Genomic DNA, 22,382 nt, shown 5'->3' with positions numbered 1-22,382 from the left:
GAGTCATCCTAAGCCCCTTGGATTTTCTCTTCTAAGAATTTGGAATTAAAACTTAGCATGTTCATTTCCTATGACTACAGCAACAAATTATCACTGATTATGTGGCTTCAAATAACAGAAATCTATTCTTTCAGGGTTCTGAAGTCCAGAGGTCTGAAATCAAGGAATAGTCAGGCCTGTACTCGATTTGGAGGCTCTGGGGAGAATCCTTCCATGCCTCTTCCAGTTTCTAATTGCTCTGGTCGTCCTGGGCTTCCTTGGCCATACCACTCCAATCCCTGCCTCTGTGGTCACATTCCTACCTCCCCTTTATGTGTCTGTGACTTCTTCCATTCTGTCTCTGACACAGTTGGTAGATTTAGGGTTCACCTGGATAATTTAGGATAATCTCATATCTCAGGACCCTTAATCACACCCGCAAAGACCTTTTTTTCTGAATAAGATAACATTCCCAGGGTACGGGTATTGGGATGTGAGCATACCTTTTTCAAAACCACCATATAATCCACTACACTTGGAAATTTGCGGATGCTTGGGCACTGAGAGGATGGGTATATGGGATGACTGCTTTCTAAGATTTGGTAGAGAATAGGGGCACCTGGGTGCTTCAGTCAGTTAGGCGTCTGATCATTATCCCAGAGTCCTGGCATCAAACCCCACATCAGACTCCCTGCTCTGCAGGGAGCCTGCTTCTCCCTTTCCCTCTGCCTGCTGCTCCCCCGGCTTGTGCTCTCTCTCTCTCTTTCTCAACTAAATAAATAAATAAATTCTTAAAAAAAAAAAAAAAAGATTTGGTAGAGGATAGAGAGAGACAGGTCTAAGGTGAAAGGGAAAAAATGACACAGGAATCTATAGAGAAGTAGGGAGATTCGGGCCCAGAGAGAAGCAGACAGAGGGACTAGCCCTACTTTGGTTCTGTTTAATTTTCCACTTCTTGGTTCCTGTCCCCCAGGAAGCCCAGCTGCCTTCAGGATTTAAGATTTAGGTGAATTTTTCAATTAATTCTCCAGTTGGCTTAAACTAATTGGAGTTGGTTTCTCTAATTACAACCAAGAGGCTTGCTGAAGGTGAAATAGCAGAAGGGTGGTGAGATGGGTCTCAGTTTTGGCAAACCTTCAGTCTTCTTATGGCTGTAATTTATGCTACCCAAGCATCAGTAGGAAATATTGGCAGTGGCTATTCACAAAATGAGGCTGATTAAATTTTTTTTTTCCACATAAAACTGGCAAAGGTAGTTCATTTACCTCACTGTCTCAAAATGTGAGGAATTAAAATTTTCCCCCTCAATAATACTTCTCAGAGGACTTGAGAGAACTGTGTTTCATTCTGAGCTCTAGTAAAGGAGAACGCTCTGGGATTTGCCCAGTGTGGTCAGGATACAAGGGGTCTGACTAGAACTCATACCCTGTGAGGCACTGTTGGAGAGAAAATGGAGGACTTGGAAAGTCACAACAGATGGTCTTTAAATTGGAAAAATTTTCACATAAAAGAGATACAGGAGTCACATTCTGTTTTATTTCAGGAAAAGTTTTCAAAAATTTTGGCTGTTCAAATGCAGAGTATCATGATGCTTGATCTTAGTTTTGGGAAAGTGTGAAAAGTAAGCATCTTCTACAAACAAAAGACTGAGCTCTTTGAGGGCAGGGACTGGACCTTATATGCTGAGTATACTCCATGCCTAACATCGGTTCAGTGCTTAGTGGCTTCTCAGTCAAAGCTTGGTAAAGGGAAGAACAAAAAGCAAGAGTTTAAACAGAGGCTAGGTATCTTGGTTTGGGTTGCTGTGACAAAAACATACTACACTGTGGGTTAAACAATAGACATTTATTCCTTACTGTTCTGGAAGCCAGAAAGTCTAAGATCAAGGTGTCAGCAGGTTCAGGATCGGCTGAGAGTCTGCTTCCTGGTTCATAGATGCTATCTTTTTGCTGTAACCTTACATGATGGACAGGCTCTAGGGAGCTCTCTGGGGTCTATTTTATAAGGACACTAATCCCATTCATGAGGGCTCCACCCTCCTGATCGAATCACCCAAAGGCCGCACTTCTTAACACCAGCGTATTAGTTGGTTATTAGTAACCAACCAAGTAGTTGGGGGTTAGTAAATTCTGAATTTTGAATAATGACGCAAACATTTAGTCTTTAGCGCTGAGCAACTATCTACAGGTGATGTCAAAGAGATAGAAAGCCAGACTGAAGGATGGTGACAATATTCATTAGAATGACAGCTTTCCTTCTTAGGCCCTTGGTTTATGTTATTATCTTAATTCCGTCCTCACCGATCGGGTGCAGTGGTTCCCCTACTGCACAGATGTGGCCACTTAAGCGCTGAGAGGCTATGGAGCAAAGTCCACACTGGGGGTAAGTTCAGAGCTGGAGTCCTGTCACTATAGTAAGAAAAATCATTGCTCACGTATCGCTCTAAAAGTTTTATACACATTGATCTCTACAGCTTTTTATAATGGTGAATCCATGATTTCTGGGTATTTTCCCCCTAAGTTCTTGACCATGGATCTCCTCTGCATGGGCCCCATGAACCAGGATTGCTGAGGCTGGCTGGGTGGCTCGAGGCCCCAGGGCAACAGGCATATTTAACCACTGAAGTCAAAGGAAGGCTCAGTCTTCACTGCTTGTTCACCCAATTATCTGCTCACACCTTAGAAAGAACAGGACCTGGCCTCATCTCTTACCCAATACAAGTGTGAGGTTCCATAGGGTCAGGCAGATCTAGAATAGAGACCGTCTTCATCCTTCCTGTTGAAGACAAATAAATGTAAGTTAAAGATCCCCAAATTTGATCTACTTATGAATACCATTATTAATTCTCTGTGGGATATCCATTTCTAGACACAGGGTTTTTTTGTTTGTTTGTTTGTTTATGCATTTGTTTTTCCCTGTGTTGCCTGCCCACCTGTCTATCTGGCAGCGAGAACAAGCCAAGCTTTCATCCCTATGCAGCAGCTGCAGATGGGCTCTGAGGGAGCCCTGGAAAGGCCTTTGGGGATTGGGGATTAAATGCTAGCTTAGGTCTTAGCTCTGTGTCTTTAGATAACCTCTTCTTCTCCCTGTAATACTATGCACTTTAATCCTTAACTTTATACATCGACTGCTCTGTACACTTCAGGAATAACACACATTCCTACTTGTATTTGTAGCCTGTCTCATATTTCTTCTGTAACCCTTCAGTCAGACAAGCGTGACTTACGGCTGCAGTCATAAAGCAACTTGATTTTTGTCTTCTCGTTTCTCTTTAAAATGTCTCTGTGGGACAAATGGTTTCCCTGCCCGTTGGCTGAACTCAGTCAGGTGCCAAGACTTTTGTGGACCCTCCTGAGTGTCAAAATCCAGTCTCAGGACAGTTGTTAAAATGCTCTGTCCAAGGTGATAATCAAAACTTTGAAAGTTGTGGCTTCCCTCCTTTTTGATCTTGGGCTGCTGCCCATAGGAACCCTCCAGCGGGGAAATAGAAGCGGGGTCACCTTCTTCTTTCCCGTCGTCTTCTACTTGGGCTCATTGCCTGCCTCCACACCTGTGCCCCAAGTTTTGAAACTCTTTTCCGGTCCCGTTGGGATTAGAACATGAAGACGGAGGAAAGAAAAAGGCAGTAAGAAAATTGTTACTTGTCTGATACTGCCATGATTAAGATGATACTTCCACCTGCAGGGCACTTTCAAGAGTCTTTCAGAAAGTTTAACCTCATCGCCAGGAATCTGTACCCTACTGTTCTCTTACTGGGGTCAAATGCATTTCCCATTTACCTGGTTCTTTGCTTTTCCTTGGCCCCTAGGAACCTTTGCTGAAGTCCCTTTGTCTCACCAGATTTTCCTCTTAGAAAGGATCCAAAATAAACCCTACACATCTTCTTTGAGTGGCCCATAGGATCTCTATAGAAAACCCTCATGCCTTTTTTCACCTTGATACATCCTGGGGGGAGGGGACAGGTTGTCCCCAACCAACCAATTCTTGCTTTGCTCTGCTGTCTGCTGACTAGTTCACCCATCTCTTACCCTTTAGAATTTCCAGGTGGGATTCAGAAACAAGCCCCCTGTGACCCCAATAGGTTGAACTCACTGGTGGTCTTTGCAAAGCCTCCTTTTCTTGATGGACGGATAGGAGATGGGGCTCACAGCTAGCTCTCTTTAAAGGAATCCTCCCTCATCACCTACTCCTGACTCTTTTATATACTCATGTGTGAAAGGCTTAAGAGTTGTCTGACCAATTTTCTTTGTAAATTCTTTATCTAGTTCCTCTATTTGCAGTTTGCTATCTATCCTGCCTCAGCTGAAATATCTATTTTATTTTTTAAAACTTATTTATTTATTTAATTATTATTATTTTTAAAAAGATTTTATTTATTCACTTGACAGAGAGTTATCACAAGTAGGCAGAGAGGCAGGCAGAGAGAGAGAGGGGGAAGCAGGCTCCCCTCTGAGCAGAGAACCCGATGCGGGGCTCCATCCCAGGACCCCAGGACCATGACCTGAGCCGAAGGCAGAGGCTCAGCGCATTGAGCCACCCAGGCGCCCCTTTATTTATTTATTTTAAGTGATCTCTACACCCATTGTGGGACTCAAACTCATGATCAAGAGTCCTGTCCTCTTCTGGCTGAGCCTGCTAGGTGCCCCCTGAAAGTTCCATTTTAATATCTGTAATAAGATGTCACTTGTTTATTCAACTAGCATTAAGTTCCCACTAGACCAATGCTAATAGGAATATAATGCAAGCCAAATATATAATTTAACATTTTCTACCAATTACATTAAAGAACAAGAAACAAGGGGCGCCTGGGTGGCCCAGTGGGTTAAGCCTCTGCCTTCAGCTCGGGTCATAAACCCAGGGTCCTGGGATCAAGCCCCACATCAGGCTCTCTGCTCAGCAGGGAGCCTGCTATCCCCTCCCTCTCTGCACCTGCCTCTCCACCTACTTGTGATCTCTCTCAAATAAATAAATAAATAAATAAATTCTTTAAAAAAACAAACAAGAAACAAGTGAAAATAATTTTAATAATAATCTTACTTAACCTTATATATACAAAATGTTATTATTTCAGTATGAAATCAATATTAAAATTTCTTAATGAGCTATTTTACAGTCTTGTCTTGTACTTGGTGTTTTAAAATCTGGAGTTTATATTGCTCCACATTCCAGTTTGGACCAGCCACAAACCAAATGCTCAATGGTTGCAAGTATGAGGTGTATACTATGATAGACAGCGTGGCAGTAGATTGTGAGCTTTACAGGCAAGACTGGTGCTCTTCTTGGTCATTACTATGTACCATAGACCAAGCACTGGATATCTGTGAAATTGAACTGAAATATAATAGAATGAAGAAATTATCATTGTTCAGTGGCTTTGCACAACACATATAGTCTAAATCACTCAATTCTGCATATATTTAGTTAGCCCACATAGTTTGTAATTCATTTATTCCACAAGCATTTATGCTTCATAAAGACAGAAGTATTTGTCTTATTCCCACGGTCCATGTAATTTCTAGTTTTGTGATACGGGGGTTCATGTAGTCAACAAATATTTATTCAGTGTCCATGCCGGGCCGGTTATTTTAGGTGCTGGGGATCCTGTGTTGAGTGATGTCTCTGTCCTCCGGGAGCTCACAGACATTGCAAAGTCACAATGGCTATGAAGGAAAGAAAGGGTGATGTGATAGGGGTGACTGGGGATGGCCGGGTGAGGGAGGAGGGAGAAGGTGCCAGTCCTTTGAAAAGCCAGGGGAAGGGCAATCTGATTGTCTCTTCCCACAGTCTTACAAGCCGTCTCCTTTTCAGCTGTACTGGCCTTTCATTTTCTCTAACACTCTAATTCATTTCTTTTGGTTTACTGTATCTTTTGCCTGTGATGCTGTCTTCCTTGCTCTTCTCCAGCTGGTGTCTTGTCACATCTTGGCTCAAATGCAGTCTCCTCAGTGTGAACCTCTCTGACCCCCCTATCTATAGGACATGTTACCTAAACACTTCCTGTCATATCACATTTTATTTATTATCATAAACTGAAATGATCTTGTTTATTCATCTGTTGTTTCCCACACCACAAGGAAAACTCTGAGAAATCAGGGACTTTGTCTTCACAATTGCTATACTCCAGTGGCTAGAAAGGCACTTCTGTTTCAAATGTATGACTCATAATTAGTGATCAATAGATATTTTTTGAATGAATGAATGAAAGTCAAGAGTTAAAGTCTTTGAGAGATGTCTCAAGGCAGGATATGAGTGAGGCCACCGTCTAAATGAAGTCTGGGAAGAATCATACTTTTTATCTGTGGTCTCTGAGAAGGAAGATGGGGTTAATACATATAGAAATTATTCTTTTGGACTGTCTCGAGTTCTGGTTCTGGCTCCTTTGAGAATCTGTAGTTATGGACCATCCCTCCTGGGTGAGTGGACATAGACTTTTGCATATAACGTAAGAGGGTTCACGGACATTCTACCTGAAGATAAAATTGGTGCCAAGTTAAAAAAAATTTCTGTGGAAGCGAGAACGGTTGCAGTAACAAGGAGAGACAAATGTTTCACGAGACAAGGCATGAAGCACATTTCGGAAGTGAGGACGGGTGCCTGCAGGAGGGTGCCTTTAGGGAGAGAGGGCGTCCGAAGAATTCCTGAAAACCAAGGTCACTTCCACCCAACAGCGCAGCCGGGCAGTTGCTATGGACGCTTGCCTTGTCCAATCACACTGCGGCTTGCTAGGCTGCGGGGTGCTCCGTGGTTGCCGTGGCAACGGATGGCAACAGCTCGGGCCGGGAAGCTGGAGGTGAGCGGGCGGCTTGGAGCTGCTTGCGGAGCTCCTCGGCTTCGGCTGCGCCTGTGAGTTGGATGCAAGGTCTTGGTGAGGAGCCGGGGACAAAATTGACAGGCAGTCGCGGGCATTCCGGAGTCGGAGGTCCTTGCAGTGATCAAGGGGTCACAGTGCGAGGGGTTTAGGGACTGGCCGGGGCATCTTCTCCTCATGTTCCCACCCTTTCTCTCGTGGGTTCCCCAAGCTTTCCAGATCCCGCTCCTCCTCAGCCTTCTCTGGCCTCTTCTTCTTATTCCCATTAAAATAGCAGAACCTCCGACCTTCGTGTTCACTTTGCTTCTAACTTCTACTTAGCTGTGAGGCTTGGGGGCCAATCGTTTTCCATATTTTCTCGCCCAGATAAGTTGCCCCCCTTCCATCCCTCCAATCCCTTCCAGTTTCCTTCCCAGAAAGACTGTGAGGATCAATGACTGACCCATACACCCTCAGACATACTTCCTCTCTGTGGTTGCATTTGACAGCCATGGTCCTGGGAGGTGATTTTAATCATGAACCTGCCTTTACTCTGGAGCCTTCTGGCTCAGAGACTGGCCCATGATGGGGACTAGCCAGTGGCCGTTGCTATGATTCTTAATCCCCACCTTTGCTGGATACCAGGTGTGTTGTCCTCGGTGTGTGCTCACCTGTTTGCCTTGGATTTGTTTCTTGCTCCTTTTCTCTACTGGGTCTTGTCCTTTTCGGTTCATAGTACTTCACATACTGTATTTTATCAAGAGGATTCTTCCCCACTCTTCTTTACTCCTTAAAGTAATAGAGGTCCTCCTTCATGCCCAGTACTAAGGCAGGTGTTTTGCTGGAAAGAAAAAATACTGTTACACACGAGATCTGTGTACCCTTGATGAGGTTGTCTAGTGGACTCACATTTTACTGTGTGAAGTTCAGAAGTCAGCGCTAAGGTCAAAATTGGATGCAGTCAAAAATATCTCGAGACAATCCCTTTAAATCACCTCGATCAAACCAGTTTTGAAATCGAACCATTGAAAAGCTTTCATTCTGAGAATATTTAAAATTCTAATTTATAGACTTTTCCCGTATGCCTCCATAAATTAGAAGAAGGATAAATTTGTCAGTTTCATTACGTCTTTATTCTAAATTTTGCTGTGGCTCTCATTTCCTACCTGAGTTCCTTTCTTGACAATGTTGAGGAGGCTGGCGCCCTTTGAAAGGCTACCTGGACATCACTCTTTGCTTCTTGGGCTGGTAAATCCTTTGTATCATTCATATGGACCTTCCGTGGTGTCCCCAGCGTGTACTGGACTGACAGACTGTTCCAGCAGTGATGACGCCAACACTAGCATTTTCAGGATTGTCTCACCTCGTCCTACAACCCACTGACTGGAACAGAAAAGACAACCACCCAACTATTTATTTTATTTTTATTTGTTTGTTTGTTTTTAACCACCCAACTATTTTAAGGGTTATTTTTCTGTCTTTCAATTTAGCTAAGTATGAATATAGTAGAAATCCCATCAACCCCATTGAAGTAACTCTCCTGGGGTCTTATTTTAGAGATTGTATTGCTTTGCATCAGCCTCAACACTTGATATTTCCAGTGTTTAATGAGTTTGTCTTTCTAATGGAAAAATAATGGTTATCACTTTACTATAATTTGCATTTTCCAGATTACTAGTGAAATCGAGTGGTTTATGTCTGTTCACTCTTGATAATTGGTCTTCTGGGGATTGCCTTTTTCTTTATTGTTTCCCAATTTAAATTTGACTGTCCTTCTTGTATTGATTTGTAGGATTATTGTACATACTGTATGCTATGTTAAGATATGAATTAAATTAAAATTTCTCCTAGTGTGTTCTTAGCTGTTTTTTAAAGTCAGATTGAGGATTTATAATTTATGTCCTATAAAATTCACCTCTTTTACTTCCATGTGATTTGAAAAATATATGGCATGTGACCACAGTAATATATAGAATGATTCTATTAGCTCAAAAAGTTGTAGTCAATCCCCGTTCCCTACCTCCAGCCCCTGGAAACCAATGATCTAATTCCCGTTTCTGTGTTTTCCAAAACATCAGGTAAATGGAATCAGAAAATACACAGCATTTTTTGTCTGGCTTGTTTTATTTAACACATTGATTTTGAGATTTCTCCATGCTGTCACACATAACTAGCTCATGCCTTATTGCTGAGTACTATTCAGTTGAACGGATGTACACCTGTCAATGGACTTGGGGGTTGCCTCCAGGATTTGGTGATTACAAATAAATAAAACTGCTGTAAACATCGCATACAGGTCTTTGTATCAACATATGTTATTTTATTTTGGATAAATACCCAAAGTAGGATGGCTAGATTCTGTGATAAGTGTGTGTTTAATTTTATAAGAAACTGCCAAACTGTGTTCCAAGTGACTGTCCTATTTTGCACTTCTGCCAGCATAGTGTGAGAGTTTTACTTGCTTGACAACCTTGCCAGCAGGTGACAGTTCTGTTAATCTTGATTATTCTTGTAGATGTGTAGTGGTATCTCATTCTGTTTTTGATTTGCATTTCCTTTATGACTAAAGGTGTTGAACAATGTATGCTTATTTGTTACTCTCTTTTGTCTTCGGTAAAGTTTCTGTTCATATCATTTACCAATGTCCTATTTGATTGTTTTCTTGTTGAGTTGTTTTTTTTTTTAATTTTGAGGAAGTCCAATTTATCACAGTTTTCTTCCATGAATTATGCTATCTAAAACTCTTTGCCTAATCCAAGGTAACACCAATGTTTCTGTTTTCTTCTCAAATTTTTATAGACTTATGTTTTGCATTTTATTTCATTTTCATTGTTTTATTTTAATCATTTTATTGTTTTGTTATTTCATTTTATTTGTATATGAGCAAACTTAGATTTATTTTGAGTGTGAGAATGATTCTTACAACGAGCCACAAAGCAGAGAGGAAGTTATTATTTGTTATTAGTTAGTGGGTTAGTTCCACAAACTTCAAAATGGTTTTGAGAATGTTTTTCCACATTAGCAGCAAAAACATTTAGAACATGAAAACTCTTCATCAAGTTTGAAAGAAGTCTGGATAGCTTGTGAATACTGCAATCATGTTTTAACTGATACACTTTGGGATTTGCATAAAGTAGTGATTCTTGATCCTGGGTATGGGGATCTTTAGATTTTATGTTTATGTTCATCTTGTGGTGGACAGGGTTCCGAGATTTTTCCTGATTCCTATGGGACTGAGACCTCAAAGGTCAAAGACTACTGGCTTAGAATGAGTACGTATCAGAACACAGGGGCTAGCAATACACTCGATTATGTTCGTTATCACTGAAAGTGAAGAAACAGCCATTTCCTGTAGGCAGTCTCTTCTCAAATGATTCCTTCCAAGATCTGTTCCCTCATTAATGCTTCAGAGACCCTTAGCATTTGGCTTCTCTTCATATACAATATCTTGCAAAGGGAATGAGGACTTGAAATAAGGCAAAAATGATTGTAGGATCGTGGCTGGGAGGATTTCAGGTGGGGCAGAGAAGGATAAGTAAGAAATTGACAAATCACCAGATGCCTCCACCGTGATTTGATTTGAAAAACTGTGCAGTCTTTTTATTTCTTTGAGAATTTAAAATGCTAAAGTTCTGATTTTTTTTAAGAGTTATAGTTACCCCTTGTGATAGGGAGGAAAAGTGGGCTTTTAAAAAAGCATTCTTGGCTTAAAAAAATGTTCTTTGCTTGATTGAAAGGCTTGTCGGAAAGTATATGATCTTGTCAAAGTAGTGCTCTTCATCTTACAGTGAATACAAAAGAGTTAACTTGGTTGACTTTAAAGAAAAATTTCTGTGAGATGCCTTAGGAAGAAATCTCTTGTAATTTCTTGGCAGTTCGCAATCTCCTGCATTTTATTTGGCATCTTCTTGCTTTAGTAGACTATCTAAAATATCCTGTAAGGTTGCTCTAATAACATTATGATCTGACTGTGTCTGTGTCTGTGTCTGTTTTTATTTCTCTAAACCATATTGTAAGCTCAAGTTAAATAACTTTTCCTAATTCTATGTTCTGTACAACTATGTTGTTGATGCTTATTTTTATTATAAACAATCCACCCAAGTTTGCCGCCGTGGCTTTGAAAAATCCCTAATTAAAATAGATTTCAAGGTTAAGCTATTTTTATTCATGCCTGAAAACAATTACCTATACTTGTGGCTTTTAAAATAATAACAGTGTTGTAAGCATATTTCAAAACCAGGAAGGCAGAAATTTGTGTTTATGAAAGCCAAAAAATTAGTCTTGCAATGCTTGGGAATGTCCCTGGTAATTAATTATAGGTGATGTGTATTATATGGAGCTCAAAGATTTTAGCAGGGAAAAAAGGGGGCCTGATGTATTTAATTTCTGATATAATTCCTGTCATTCTCAGAGGGTATTAAAGTTTAAGAAAAAGGAATAACAAAGGGATATAATCTGAGAATAGTAATTAATAACTTTGGCTTTACCAGGATGAGATTCCATAATAAATGGTAGGCTGTCATTTGCTAAATCATGAAATATTGTGGAGGGAAGAGGCAACATACTTTCACAATATGGCTCATCATGTTAGAACTGTTAGTGGTAGGGGAGTTTTGTACTTGTGAAGCATTTGTGTTTTTACATCGCTGCTTGTAATTATAATTAAACAGATGGTTCCTGAAAAGATAGTGTGTTCTTAGCAATTAAAACCATGGCAAGCAGCTTTTCCTCTTCCCCAACATACAATTAAACTGAATGGAATCGCACACCCTGTGGGTGCTTCAGAGGAAAGGTTCTATGCAGATTCAAGCAGATTAGTATTCTGTTCCCCAGCCCTGTCATCTTGCCCCTGCAAACGGAGAGCTTCGCAGCTGCAGAGGACTTCCAAACATGGGTTTTAGGAAGTAGTTACCTCTTCTCTGCTTTCTCCCCAAATCCTACTATTGTCATAGGAAGACTGACATATTATGTTTTTATTTTTGATTTTTAAAATTAAAAAAAAAAAGATTTACTTATTTGATCGAGAGAGAGAGAGAGAGAGAGAGAGAGAGAGCATGCGAGGGAGGGGCAGAGGGAGAGAGAATCTCAAGTATGCTGAATGTGGAGCCAGACACGGGGCTCAACCCCAGGACCCTGAGATAGTGATCTGAGCCGAAACCAGGAGTCAGACACTCAACTGACTGCCACCCAGACACCCCTGATAGATTCTGTTTTTATTTTTTTTTAATTTTTAAAAAATTTTAAAAGATTTTTATTTATTTATTTGACAGATCACAAGTAGGCAGAGAGGCAGGCAGAGAGAGAAAGGAAAGCAGGCTCCCTGCTGAGCAGAGAGACCAATGTGGGGCTTGATCCCAGGACCCTGGGATCATGACCTGAGCTGAAGGCAGAGGCTTTAACCACTGAGCCACCCAGACACCCCTAGATTCTCTTTTTATTTTTTTATTTTATTTTTTTTTTAAAGATTTTATTTATTTATTTGACAGAGAGAGATCACAAGCAGGCAGAGAGGCAGGCAGAGAGAGAGGAGGAAGCAGGCTCCCCGCTGAGCAGAGAGCCCGATGCGGGGCTTGATCCCAGGACTCTGAGATCATGACCTGAGCCGAAGGCAGCGGCTTAACCCACTGAGCCACCCAGGCGCCACCTAGATTCTGTTTTTAAATGGGATCTTTGGAACAGTCTCTAACAACCATTAGATGTGTTGTTTCTTACATGGCTTTCTAAATTTTGGTCACTCTGCTAATGAAATTCCTTAAGGGCACAGGAAAATTAGACTTTTTTTTCTTCTTAAGACCATGAATGTTGACATGTTTTGCTTGTGAAAAAAGTCCTTTCATTTCAGAATTTTTATCTAAAGAATATAGAATTTACTTTGGATTCTAGGAAAACCAAATTCTGTTTCATTTATGATTCCTATTACAACAAAGAAACTTAAGGAGATTTTTTTTTTCAACAAGGATTCAGCACCCTGTGAAATATTTCACCATTTGAAGTACAGCTTTGTGGCCAGTGGTCCCTCCCTTGAACTAACTCCCAGCAGTGTTAATGGGTCTCCCCCAGAGCAGTGTGGTTTGAGCCTGTGGTGCTCTGTTCACAGATGAAACCTTGGAAGAAGTGTTTTGTTTGCACAAGTACAAATAGGCCCAAATATACTTTCAATGATTTTAGGTACAGGCTTTTGTGCCCACAAGTAGCAGTTATTTGCTGGGGTAATTAACCATCTGCACCTTATTATGGGAGTGCAGCTGGCTAATTATGCCCAGTGCCATAGGGCAGGTTCAACTTCTCATCTGCATAAGAAGCGGATTTGCAACAAAGGGCACTGACCTTTACAAATGAGTCCCTAAATTTAACCAGTTCAGTTGGAGGTCACCACTCATGGATCTTTGTTTTGTTTTGTTTTGTTCAGAAGTGAAATTTATATATGGGTAATGATATTTCTATTTGTAAAGCAATTAATAGAGAACCATAGGACAGCCATATTATTATGAGCCAGGGACAATGAGATCCCTGCTGAGTTCAGATTGTTTTGGTTCTTCATTTTAAAAAACTGGAACATCAGTATGGATGTACATGTATTCGTGAACTTGTATGGAGACTTCAAATAAGGCAAATTGGCATATTAATTATTTCAGAATCATTTTCAGCGACGGTCATACATTATTCTTGTATCCATCCAATAGTTGTACATTAGTGGATGGTTCGTTTGAGGAAAGAGCAGAATCTTACATTTTAGGGCAGTTCAAATTCACAGACAGTACTAAGTGTGGAGGAGATCTGTTGGGATGAACTTCTCGTATTTGTCTGTCTAAAATTGTCCTTAATTTGCCACTACTCTTGAAAGATATTTTTGCTGGTTATAGAATTAAAAAATGGCAGTTTTTTCTTCCAGCATATTTGAATTCATCATTTTACTATCTTCTGGCTTCCACTGTGTTGATAAATGAACTCTCAATGTAACCACAGATCCATTGAAAATAATCTTTTTTATTGGTTCTTTTAATAATTTTTCTCTTTATTTTTGGTTTTCTTTACCCTCTCAAAGACAAGTCCAGGTATGGATTTTTTTCTCTCTCCCATCTATGCAGCTTAGAATTTGATGGGCTTTTTGAACCTACATATTGGTCTTTTCCAACATTGCAGAAGATTACCCAGCTCTTAGTTTTCAATTACGTCCTCGAACTCCTCTCCTGTCACTCAAGGCTCCCATGACATCAGTTCTCTGTCCTTCATGTCTCTGACTTCCCTTGTATGTTTTCTCTTCCTCTGTCACTCCATGTACTGACCTGCCTGATTCTTCTGATCCATTTTCTAGTTCAGTCATCTTCTCCTCAGCTGTTTAAAATGTGTTTTTTTTACGGGGCACCTGGGTGGCACAGTGGGTTAAAGCCTCTGCCTTTGGCTCAGGTCATGGTCCCAGGGTCCTGGTCCTGAGCCCCACATTGGGCTCTCTGCTCAGTGGGGAGCCTGCTTCCCTTCCTCTCTCTCTGCCTGCCTCTCTGCCTACTTATAATCTCTGTCAAATAAATAAATAAAGATCTTTATAAAAAAAATAAAATGTTTTTTACTTTTCTGAGAAATTTCTAAATTTAGTCACTGTATTTTCATTGTTAGATGTTGTGTTTGAATCTTTTTCAAATCTGCTGTACAACTTCCTCTGACAGCATTTTGTTTTTTAAAAATTTTCAAACCTGAAGAAAACTTGAAGTAGTTGTACCAAATATTCTTTACTTGGATCCGTCATTTGTTGTTACCATTCTCACATTTGCTTTTGCTTGCTCTCTCTCTCTCTCTTTTGAACCATTTGAAAGAAATATATGACTTGTAGAGGGAGATGTTGTGACACTGCTCCTTTATATAAGTTAGCAGGTATTTGCTAAGGTCAAGAACATTCTTTTACATAACCACAGTGCTGTTTTCACATCAAATTGATACAGTATTGTCTAATACACACTCTGTGTCCATGTTTTTAAAGATTTTAATTATTTATTAGAGCACATGCGGGAGCACAAGCAGGGGGACAGGCAGAGGGAGAGGGAGAAGAAGCAGGCTCCCTGCTGAGCAGGGAACTTGATGTGGGACTTGATCCTAGGACCCTGGGATCATGATCTGAGCTGAAGGCAGATCCTTTACCAACTGAGCTACCCAGATGCCCCTCCCCAGTTTTTGAATAAAATATAATAGTTGTTTTAAAAAAATGAAATCCAGGATCCAAAGATTATATGCTATGTTGAGCTATGAAGCTTTTTAGTTCCCTTTAATGTAGAACAGTTTCCTTGACATTTGGTGGTGGGGGGGGTGTTTGTTGGGTTTTGTTTTTCAGGACATTGGCATTTTGGGAGTCCAGTTATTTACAGAATTGCTGTAATTTTTAAAAAAATAGATTTGTGTGCCCTAACGACATCTTCAGGTTTATCTGTTAGTTCTTCAAACAGTAAAAATGCAGTTGTTTTATAGTGTGTATCTAATAAGTCCCCTATATGAAACCTTTGATGATCTTTCTGACATTTTTAGTTTCTGCTAATTTTGTTTATGGTATCTAGTTTTCTTGTGTGTTTGCTTATTTCTTTTCCTCATTGTCCTTAAAATATTATTTGTAGGGATTTGTACTTTTTGAGATATGGGATTGATGGTACCTTCCGTGATAGAATTACATACGCTTCTGCGAGACACCTCAAGATCTGTTAATGTGGGACTATCCTAAACCTAGCTCATGGCTTGAAGTTCTCTGGCCAGATTAGTGGATGGACTTGGGCTGCAGTTTGAGTCAGTAGTGCCCCCAACTTGTGGAATATTTTTTACCCTTTCCTTTTCTTTTTCTTCTCTTTCTGTGCTAAGCACCATCACAAATTCTGCTATGGCTTTCTGGGGATGATGATGGAGTAGCCAGTCTTAAGTTTGGTCCCAGCCTAGGGTGAGAGATTTCTCATTAAACTTCCCATCTTTAGTAGGCTCTAATTGTTGACTTCCATCTCATTGCCCAGCACAGCCACCAAACAAAGCCCCAATTTTTAAAGAGTAGTAAATACTCTGCGGCAGAAGGGGCTATGGAGTTTTAGTGCTTCACTTACTCCTCTGGTGTTGATTACATTTAGATTTTGGTCTGGTAATTGCTCATTATATTGAGAGGCTTTTTTAAAAAAATCATTTTATTGATAGGCTTTTAATACTTTTAGGGAGATTAACATTTATCTCCCCTAAAGTTTTTAGTAGCATTCACATGAATGGTTGGTTCAACCATTCTGCCACTTCCGGAAATGGAAGTCCTCTTTAATTTTAGGAGAAAAATTTATTTTTGTCCTTATTAGAAATGTAAGTTGGATATAGGTATTTTTCATAGTATCGTAATGGAAATCAATCTGGCCAAGCTCTGTGACACCAACACACTAAGAATTTCCCAGTCAGTATTTACCAATGTGATAATGAAAGAAGAAAAAAGACCCTGTTATACACCAGACAGCTCAGGTACAGTTTTATAGTATGCAGCCAACCTCTGTCATTGGTTTTCATTATTGAATTCTGTTATGACAGCCATCCAGTGTGAATTAAAAGAAATACATTTGACATTTTAATAAAGGTAGACATATAGCATTTAACAAGTAGATGCTGGTGAGGATATATGAGCTAGTGATTAGTGTTGAAAGCACTCAGTTTGATCAGGGTCAAGCTAACTTGCTGTTCATTTGCTCCCGGGAATTACCACATCCCTAATGGCTGACAGAGACTGATGAAAGCCCCGGTCCCTTTCTTCATTGATGTTGGTTGGAGCCCTGAAAGGGTCAATGAATAAATCCAGGTTTGCTCTAATATGTATGGCTGGCTTTCTTTTTCTTTTTTTTTTTTTAATTTTTATTTATTTATTTGACAGAGATCACAAGTAGGCAGAGAGGCAGGCAGAGAGAGAGGAGGGGAAGCAGGCTCCCCGCTGAACAGAGAGCCTGACGCGGGGCTCGATCCCAGGACCCTGGGATCATGACCTTGGCCGAAGGCAGAGGCTTAACCCACTGAGCCACCCAGGTGCCCCTATGGCTGGCTTTCTTAAAGGGATTCTAAATATTTTCTGTGAAAGGAAATTTGATCCCCAGGCATTATTTTTGTCAGTGGGATTTGGTTAACAAATAAGATCACTTTCAAATAATGTTTGCAAAGAGCCCTAAGTTGTTAATACTTAGAGGAAATGCAAATAAAATGTACCCGTTTTCTGTAAAGAATTTTCTCTCTAACCCTTTATAGGATTATATAGTTCTTTAAAGTATGAAAAGTGTGAAATAGGTAAAGTATGAAGTATTTCGGACCCAGATGACCCAGAATTTTTGGATCAATGTGAACTTCCACAGAGACCTTGCTATGTGCTAGTTTTATTCACATGTGAACTTGGGAAGAGCAGAATTATTTGTGTATGGAATTACCTGTCCTGTGTTACCTAATCCAAATATCTAATGACGTTTTATGATTTCCAGATTTTTATGCATCCTGGATGGTACATCCTGATTAATACCCTGATGGTTCAAATGAATTAGTCTATGCATTATACACAAGTGCAAAATGTATAAGCTTTTTCTCTTCTATTCTAATAGAAGTAAGGTATTTTCAACTGGCTTTGGAAATAGCAACTTATACTATCACGTATTACTTATTTGCAAGTCTTCCTAATAAATCCCAGGAGTAAATTTTAAGTAAATGTATGATTTCTAGGATGCCTGGGTGGCCTTGGTTAAGCATCTGCACTCAGCTAAGGTCATGATCCCAGGGTCCTTGGATTGAGTCCTGCATTGGTCTCTTTGCTCACTGGGGAGTCTGTTTCTCCCTCTGCCTGCCTCTCTGCCTGCTTGTGCTCTTTCTTATCAAATAAATAAATAAAATCTTCATAAAAAATTTACAATTCTTAAAAATAAAACAATTATCCATTTGAGAGTGATAGGTTTCAAGTAATAGAAACTTAGTTCAAACTTCAAGACAGCTTAATTAGCGTAAGGAATTTATTAGTCCATTTAGTTAGAACCCTAGGATGGCTGATAAGTTCAAAAGATAAACCACTTGTGTCAGGGCCTCAAGATTTATAACTACCCTCTTTTCTTTTTTTTAAAGATTTTATTTATTCATTTGTCAGAGAGAAAACATGAGCCCAAGAAGGGGGAGCGGCAGGCAGAGGGAGAGGGAGAAGCAGCTTCCTCGCTGAGCAAGGAGCCTGGTGTGGGGCTCCATCCCAGGACTCTGGGATCATGACCTGAGCTGAAGGCAGACACTTAACCAACTGAGCCCACCCAAGTGTTCCTAGAGCTGCTTTTTTTTTTTTTTTAAAGATTTTAGTTATTTATCAGAGAGAGAGAGGGGGAGAGAGCGAGCACAGGCAGAGAGAATGGCAGGCAGAGGCAGAGGGAAAAGCAGGCTCCCTGCTGAGCAAGGAGCCCGATGTGGGACTCAAGATCCCAGGATGCTGGGATCATGACCTGAGCCGAAGGCAGCTGCTTAACCAACTGAGCCACCCAGGCGTCCCCTTAGAGCTGCTTTTAACAGCAGTGTAATTCACTCATCTTCATCATTCTTTCCTCCTATCATCTCTCCATCCTTTTCACATTTCTGATTTTATCTCCTTGGCTTGCCTTTTTTTTTCCCCCCTCAAAAAATGCTTTTTCCACGTGGTGGGAAAGATGGCTGCCAATAGCTTTAAATTCATTTTCACCCCAGCAAAACCGAGGAAAAAAAATCTCTTTCTCAATGGCCAGCTATCATTAAAGGGAAGGATTCTGACTGACATTATTAGAGTCCCACGCTCATACCCAAGACCAGTCAGAGCACAGGAGAATTGGGTACTATGATTGTCCAGGTTTCGCTACCTTTTCTGGACAGGAAAGTGGCTTCTTACAGGAAGAAGGAGAACTAGCAGGTCGGGGAGAATTATACTAGACAACCAAAAGAAATCCTTTATAAATAAAAGTAGATTGTTAAAAGGAGTTAAGAGCTGTTGGAGAGTATTCCTAATTGAGTATGCATTTCTTGAATCCAAGTAAGATAAGGAGATTTGAGAAAATGATCTACCAACCCATTGTGGTCATATGAGAAGATATTTTCTTATGTTAGAAAATTCCCCAACTAGAATAATTGATACAGCACACTGGGGGAAAGGACAGTTGAATTAGGGATTGTTGTGTTAGAAAAAGAAATTAATATACCCAATATTTTCCTTTGCTTATGTTTCTTCAACAAAAGAGTCACAAAGAAATGGTAGGCTGCAGATTTTTAAAAAATTATTTTTAAATTTTGCTAAGCCAGCAGGAGAGAGCCATTACATCTGTTGTTGATATTAAAATAGGAGTAAGCCCTCATTGATTTGATGGTTAGATCCAAAATAAGGAATTTTAGTTATCAATGAATGGTAATTTCAGTATCTCTTCTTCATTGCAACAATTCACAAACAAATACGTGTGTATTTATTTCATACAATGAAAATAGTAAGAATTGCCTGGTATTCATAAGAAGCTTATAAAAGAGTTCACCTTGAGTGATGTGTGTGGTGTGAATTGAAACAAATTCTCCAAATGAACATTCATCATGTGGAACAGCTGTAGAAGTCAGAGGCATTCTGTTTGTATTTCTCCAAGCTAACTGGTCTTTAGAATCTGGTGGTAACAGACTCAATGGTATATAAAATGGAAGTTATTATATATTTTTTAAAAAGATTTTATTTATTTATTTATTTGACAGAGAGAGAGAGAGAGAGAGAGAGAGATCACAAATAGGCAGAGAGGCAGGCAGAGAGAGAGAGAGGGAAGCAGGCTCCCTGCTGAGCAGAGAACCCGATGCGGGGCTCAATCCCAGACCCTGAGATCATGACCTGAGCCGAAGGCAGAGGCTTAACACACTGAGTCACCCAGGCATCCACAAGTTATTATATTTTAATAGAGCAAACATGTTTTTAAGGTATCTTGTCTGTTATGTTTACATTAGCATATTTGAAAAAATGAACAAGACCATAAAAAACTGCTTTTGCAGGTTTTGATCTAAATGATTCTCAAGTTATTCATGCTGTGGTTACACATTACAAATAATGGACAGACTACAATTATTTATAATGAATTCATTTTGTCAAGAGATTGTGGCCACAGAGTACAGCTCAGATGACACTTGTGTCAAAGAACATTAATTGGCTCAGATAGCTTGGAAGTTCCTGGCTGGATCTCAGGATTTAAATGATGTCATCAGAACTCAGGCTTATGGTACTGCTTTCATGTGTGGCTTCATTCTTAACAGCCTCTCTCCTCTCATAGGGGCAATAGGGCTGCCAGCAGCTTCAAGCTCATATCCCACTTTTTGGCAACCTCAATGGAAAGAAAGCATCCCTCTTTTTCAGCAGTTTCAGTAAAGTCAGGATTAAGCCTCATGGGCTCTGATTGGTTTGACTTTAGTCATTTGGCATGTCCAGAACCAATCACTGTGGCCAGAGAGATGTGATATTAGGATAAACCCCTCCTGCATTGGGGTAAGGAGTGGGGTACTTCCCCGAGGAAAAATGATATTAATCCCTGAAGAAGGGTAAATAGATGCAGGGTAGTAAAAACTTATAAATATCTGACAAATGAGTCCTTTTTAATTTGAAGATATCTTTGAGGGGCACCTGGGAGGCTCAGTTGGTTAAGCATTCAACTCTTGATTTCAGTTCAGGTTATGATCTCAGGGTCCTGAGATCGAACCCCACATTGGGCTCAGGGTACCGAGTGTGGAGACTATTCCCTCACTCCTCTCTCCCTCCTCTTCCCCACCTCCCTCTCATTTACACTCTCTCAAACATTTTTTTTCTTAAAAAAGATATCTTTGAGAAAGCAAGCATAAGTGGTTTAGTGATTCACCTACCCACCTGACCATTCAACAAATAATTATTGACTCCATACTAGGCATTATGTTAGGCAGTGTTGAGGGTGATGGTCATGGTGTTTGACCCATGAAACTTGTTCTCTAGTGAAGAAGACTGACATAGAAATCAAGTTACAGGGCACCTGGGGGGCTCATTTGGTTAAGGAACCGCCTTTAGCTCAGGTCATGATCCTGGAGTACCAGGATCAGAGTCCTGCCTCAGGCTACCCTCTCAGCAGGGAGTCTGCTTTTCTGTCTTACCCTCCCCCATCTCATGCTCTCTTACCCTTTCTCTCATGTAAATAAATAAAATCTTTTAAAAAAGAAATCTGGTTACACAAATTATTTACTCAATATGTAGGAAGTGAAATTGCTATGCAACTTTAGGAAAGGCTTTCTAGAGGAGGCAGTGATGTTTCAACTGACATCTGTAGGGTGAATCTAAGTTAGCGTGGGAAAGTGGGACTGAAGGAGAGGGTTCCAGAGATTTTACCTCTAAATAACCTTGTAGTTTGATCAGGGGAAACAGGACAGCCTGACAACTAGATTGAAGGGGACCAGAGTATACTGGTAGGGTTAATGGACTTGGAAGGAAAGGCTAGGCATTCCAGAGATAACTATGCATTTTACCATGTCATCTGAGGGTGTCTGTAATAGTGTCTCATAATTCAGATCCATACATGGACTAAGATTCTTTCTGAAAAATCTAGCTAAATTTCAAAGAGTCTCAATTTTAATATACATTTTCAAAATAATTTAATGCTTTTTGTTGTTATTGTTCTTCAAGTGAGAAGGGGCTGGGAAAATATGTCTTTGGTTGCTTGGTGGGAGAAATGTAAAATGTTTACTTCTGGACATTGAAGTTCCACAAGTAGGTATTCATTGTTACTATATCAAGTTGTCAATACAACAGTTGTTTCTCAACCTGATACCTAAAATCAATCACGATGTCATGACCTCAGCTCTATAAATCTTGGATTAGATGGCATGAATGGATAATCCCAGTTAATTTTAGGAATCTGAGCATGCTTTATCTTCATTTCCTGGGAACTATTTGTATTATGCTTCATTTTTGGGTTTTATCTTCAAATTAAAAAACCTCTATTTTTGCATTGGAAAATTCTTTAGGCATGGATTAGGTTTTCTCTCCTTATACAGTTTACCCTTGGCAAATAAGGATTTCTGTTCTGAGAAGTGTAGAATGGGTAGTACTGGTCTGTCCTCCTGTAGAGGACAACTGGAAAACCTGGGCTGTTTATCAACAGGAGCTTGCTTTAGGTCACTAGAAGGATAACAAGATGGTGAAGAATGATCAGACCAGCTCTAAGGGGAACAGGGACCCAGAGAAGTGAGCTCCAAACTTAGAACCCCTGAAAGCACATGTACATTCCAAGGAAGATGCCAGGAGACAAAGAGGCAGGGCATTGTTTGTGGGCTAAAGCAGCAGGGATTGGTGGCCAGGGCCTGCCAAGGATAGAGCGGGCCCAGTGAATTCCTCTTTGGGTTTAGACCTCAAAGGGCTGCTTAAGAGGAATAGGGATGAACTGGAATTTGGCACATGATGCCATTTGAATGAAAACAAAACAAAACAAAACAAAAACAAAAACAAACCATAGAGTGGGCAGAGACATCTACAAAGACCTATAACTGAAAATTGCATCCAGAATATTTGAAGTACCTCTACAAATCAGTAAGAAAAAGACAACCCAACAGGAAAAGTCAAGAGACTTAACACTTCACTGAGACCTTTCATAAAAGGGGACGT

General features: G+C 40.2%; 1 protein-coding gene across 6 annotated transcripts in view; it reads left to right on the top strand.

Moving 5' to 3' along the window:
• HYDIN (HYDIN axonemal central pair apparatus protein) overlaps positions 1 to 22,382 on the top strand; it is a 381,505-nt gene that overhangs the window by 53,405 nt on the left and 305,718 nt on the right. The window contains exon 1 of one of the 6 annotated variants that reach the window (XM_082712189.1): positions 6,730 to 6,822. The exons of 3 other annotated variants lie outside the window; for them this stretch is intronic. The gene's annotated coding sequence lies outside the window, so the exon portion shown is untranslated. Of the gene's footprint in view, positions 1 to 6,729; positions 6,845 to 22,382 lie in introns of those variants that run through there. 2 more of the 6 variants (XM_082712192.1, XM_082712190.1) reach the window with 2 other exon arrangements.

Source organism: Mustela nivalis (genome assembly GCF_964662115.1).
Source record: "Mustela nivalis genome assembly, chromosome: 18".
Classification (NCBI taxonomy): domain Eukaryota; kingdom Metazoa; phylum Chordata; class Mammalia; order Carnivora; family Mustelidae; genus Mustela; species Mustela nivalis.
The sequence above is the reverse complement of the archived record's forward strand: the minus strand, read 5'-3'. Positions and strand labels throughout refer to the sequence as shown.